This window comes from Silene latifolia, chromosome Y (assembly GCF_048544455.1).
Source record: "Silene latifolia isolate original U9 population chromosome Y, ASM4854445v1, whole genome shotgun sequence".
NCBI classification, from domain to species: Eukaryota; Viridiplantae; Streptophyta; class Magnoliopsida; order Caryophyllales; family Caryophyllaceae; genus Silene; species Silene latifolia.
In genome coordinates this window covers 48438058-48443160 of record NC_133538.1, presented here as the reverse complement: position 1 = coordinate 48443160, position 5103 = coordinate 48438058, and positions in this window count along the sequence as shown.

Here is a 5103-nt window from a genome sequence, read left to right as displayed (position 1 = left end):
TTAATGTCATTCCCCTCAAAACAGCTCATAATCTGGGAATCAAAGAAGCTGATTTGGTCCCAACCAATCAAGGAGTACACGCTTATGACGGCACTTGTCGTAAGGTCGTATGGCTTATCACTCTAACCGTCGCAACCGGACCACTGGAAAGGCAAACCAGTTTGCAGGTAGTCGACATCGATACCTTCTTCAACATGCATCTGGGACGTCCCTGGATTCACGCCGTCAAAGCGATTACCTCAACCTTTCATCAGAAAATCAGGGTCCGTTCAACGGGAAGACGATCACAATTCCCGCTTCCCAGATCAAAACCGTCATGAAAAAGGGAATAGCCTCCCAAGTCATTGAGAAGGACGACAACGAGATGTGGGGATTCCAAGCTGTGAATGCCCTAATAACTGACGAATCAACACGCTTTGATTGTGACCCGTTTGCTAACCTCACAGTCAACCGCATTCTGATGCGCCAGGGTTACTTCCCGGGTCTACCCCTCAATCCACTGAAGAGCACCTTACCTCCTTTGAAATAGGCTAAGGTCCCCAACATCCCCTTCGGGCTGGGCTATGAACCTACCGATGAAGATATCCAGGAGATGAACCTCCTAATTCGGAAGCGCAAGAAGCATGGAGTTATCCTTCGTCACTATCATTTGACCCTCAATGGATACTTTGTCCCCGAAGGAGAGTCCGAGCTCTACCATGGCTTTCCTGAGCTGATCTATGACTCCGTGGCTAAGGTCAGGCACCCGGGTGTAGAAGTCTTCCAAGATTGCTACATCATCCCAGACAGCACCGAAGTTGCATCAACTAAGTCTAAGTCGCCTCATGCCTTGACGGACAAGCTGTCACTCTCCTCTTCGGAGAAGACAACATCAAGCACCTCGACTATGAGGACATCATCAACATTGATATCAAGGACAACCAGTTTGACCCCACCGCCTTAATTTCTGATACTGACCCAGAGAAAGCCACCCAAGGCTGGAGGAAAACTGTCAAATGGACCGATCGTCAAGGCCGCATTCTCAAGATTACAACTGGAGAAGGCCCTATGTTCAAAGAGGGAAGTGAAGAAGAATCTAAGTCTGAGTCGGAGTCAGAGCCTGTCTTAGCTCCTAGCACTCATGATGTCCCAGTCGAGGCCCTCTTTCCGTTGTTTTATCACAAACTTGTGGCTGCTTCAGAGGCCGAGTCAACTATGGTCGTCCCCACTCCCATGAAAGGTGACAACATGGAGCTTGTTCCAGGGGCCACCTCCTCTACTGTGTCGCCTCTGACTGCCCATGAGATGCCTGTCCTATCCGAGATTTTCGCTCGAGTCAACTTAATGAACGCTAATTTTTCTTATGACTCGTCTCAATTTAACTGCAATGCAAATCTGAATGACTATGAGGAATTTGACTTGAGTGACTACCTACCTCACCTAGCCAAAGAACATAACAAACGGGAAACAAGGAACCCCATCATTAAGGAGACTGAACCTATTAACGTAGGAACCGATAACAAACCCCAAGAACATAGGATAGGGACAACCCTTGACCCCTCGGAAAGACAACAGTTCATTGACCTCCTACACGAATACAAGGACGTATTCGCCTAGTCCTACAAGGATATGCCTAGGATCGACATGGAGATTGCAGAGCATGGGATACGCATTAAGCCCGGAGCTAAACTCGTATAGCAAAAATCGCGCCGAATGCGCCCTGAATGGGCTTCGAAAATCAAGGAAGAAGTGGATAAACAGTTCAAGGCCGGGTTCAACAAAGTGTCTGAATACTAGGACTGGGTGGCTAACATCGTTCCTGTACCAAAGAAAGACGGAATAATTCGAGTTTGCGTCGACTTAAGAGATCTGAACAAGGCAAGTCCAAAGGACGACTTCCCTTTGCCACATGTTGACATCCTGGTGGACAATACCGCCGAGCATGCTCTCCTATCATTTATGGACTGGTATGCCGGGTACAACCATATCAAAATGGCTGAGGAAGATGATACGTGCATTTTATATAGCCTTTTTAGTCTTATTTTGCATGTATTTCTATGCCTTTTTATACCGTTTTGTATTGCAAAATGCCCCGAATTGGCTACTTTGGTTTGTTTTGTCTGAATTGCATAAATGAACCTGAAAGTGGTGAAACCGTACTCTTTTCGTTCTATTTTGCATGCATTTTGAGGAGACGAAAATGTTAGAGCGACTTTATGCCTTGATTTGCGTGAAAGGGTGGTCAACGGAGCAGTCAAAGACGATTTAGAAGCTGACTTGGAGGAAGAACGCTCGATCGATGGGTTTATTTGTTCGATCGAGTGGTTTGGGAAGCTGAATAGTTCGATCGAGTGGTTTGCTCTGCTCGATCGAAATGTTGTTTAGTGGGTTTCCTCGATCGAGAGATATTTTTGTTCGATCGAGAGGATTATCTCCTGAAGATCTCGATCGAGTGGTTTTATATCACTCGATCGAGAGGTTTTGGATTTTAGTTGGGCTTAATTAACCCGTGTTATGTTATTTCGTGATGGACTTAGTTTTCCTATTTAAGCATTGAAGAATTAGGCTATTAAGTACGCTGTTTTATGCTACTTACGCTTCATTCATCTCTAAGAACTCTCTTAATCTTTTCCTTAAAATTTCGACTGTAACCTTCTTCCCTTAATCTTTTGCTTAGTGGATTTGATCTTTACGCCGGAATCGCTTGAGATTGTAATCTCTCCTCTCCTTTTAATCTTAATCTTGTTATTTATTGCTTTAATTCCTTGTTTCTCTCTTAATTAATTTTTGCCCTAATCTTGTTTATGCAATATTATTGTTTTCTTATCATGCCTTCAATTAGTTCATTCACTATTATTATTATTATTGAGAACATTAGTAATATAAGTAGCTAAATCCTTTCATATTGGGATTAGGGAATCCATGGTAGGATTGTGACGATGTAGCGAATAGGCTAGATGATTTATTTGTGAGAATCTGCACTCATGGCAATTTAATTATAATACCGACTTAGTTGAGTGCACGCTTCTAATTTACTTTTAATATAGTCAAATTTACTCCTGGATCGGAAGATTGGACTAAATAGACCTGCTATGAACAATAGACTACCCTGACGAGGACGGAAGTTAAGTTAGTGGAAATCTAGGATAGAAAGTGGACCGGAAGGACCTTTCTTGCATCCGTCTCACAGTATATTATCTAGGCTATTTGTAGTTGATTCGCTGGACTACCATGGTGAACCGAAATCCTGACATGTTCTCTCTCATTTGATCATCTCTATTATATTTTCTATCTTTTATTGCTCTTTCTTTACCTTTAAGCCTTTATTAGTTTATAAACCAAAATTCAAACTTCCATTTGTGACCAAATAGACGGACCTTAACAGATATCTTGCCTCCCTGTAGAATCGACCTGAGTTCCCTAGCTATATTAGTTAGTGCCAGTTGGTTATTTTTGGTAGGTACACGACTAGCCTATCAAATTTTGGCACCGTTGGCGAGGAGGTAATAACCCTATCTGTTTTTGTTTTCGTTTATTTTTATCCGTCTCAGGGAATTTTTATTCCTTGAGAGAGTTCTCATTTATTTCTTTCAGTGTTGTGTATGCCCAGGTCAAACAGGTCGGAGTTAGTTCCTGCTGATTCTGAGCCAGAAAGACTATTTCGGCATAGACTCTGTCTGCAAAGAGAACGTCGAAAGGAAGACTTGAGTACCTTCGAGCCCGAGCTACAACACTTTTTATTTGCAGAAGACCAGTCTTTTGAAGAAGACAATCTCATTTCTGTCAACAAGCCAGTAAAGATGCCTAACATTACAAGTCACTCGGAGCCCAAAGCATCCTCGATTCCAAAGGGTTTTAACCTCCAAACGGAGGACGGAAACACTTTCGATATCCGTCCGTCTTACATAAATCTGGTGGAAAGAAATTTGTACCGAGGTGTGGCGGGTGAAGATTCGCGAAAGCATATGGAAGTCTTTACCGACTATTGCTCTACTATTCCTGCTACTAAGGGTATAACACAAGACAAGATAAAGGAAGTGTTTTTTTTTCTTTTTCTCTGACTGACTCAGCCCGTGAGTGGCTGACTGATCTCGACCGGACAGCTGCTGGTATCACCAACTGGGAGACTCTCGCACTTGCCTTCTACAAAAGATACTTCCCTCCACAACGCACTAATCAGCTGAGGGGTAAGATTACTAGTTTCAAGCAGGCACCTGATGAGACTTTGTATGAAGCTTGGTGCCAGTTCAAGAAGTTGGTGAGGTGTCTTCCTCACCATGGTTTTAATCAGTGGTTCTTGTGCAACCAGTTCTATAATGGGTTGTACGATGACCACAGAGTTATACTGGACGCCTCATCCAACGGAATATTTCAAAAGAATATTGATAATGATAAGTGATGGGGCATTATTGAGGAGATGGCGACCCATTCTGCTGAATATGGGAAACCACGGGATGGTATACGAACGGTCCATTCGGTTAATAAGGCAGTCGTGGCTCAGCTGGAAGCCATGAATGCTCGGTTTGATACATTGGAGCTGCAATTTGCTGGAGATCAACAGACGGATAATCTGTTGACTAGACAGGAAACTGTCATTTGTGATAGGTGTGGAAGCGATGACGGTCATACTGCTGTTGACTGTCTAACTGAGAAAGAACAAGTCCTTGCTTTTCAGCAATATAGGCAAGGAGGAGGTTCTTATTACAACAATTAAGGGGTAGTCCATCCCAATTTGAGGTGGACAAGTCAAAATATTCTTAATCCCACTCCTCCTCCACCGCAGAAACAACAACCATATGTCACAAGGCTCAACGAGGCTCAACAAGGCTTCCAAAAGCCTCCTTCTTTTCCTCCACCGAATCAAGGAGCATCTTCTTCTAGTGGGGTAAATGAGGTAGCTGAGTTAAAGACAATGCTTCAGTCATTGACAAAGCAATGGCAACTAAGTGACAAACAAAAAGAAGCATCCATCAAGTCACTTCAAACTCAAGTTGCTCAACTCGCCGCCAATCAGTGCACGAGGAAACCGGGTCATTTGTCGTCCCAATCTGAGAAGAATCCACACGAGATGGTAAACTTGATTAGTTTGAGAAGTGGTCCTTCTTATGAAGGACCAAAATTGTC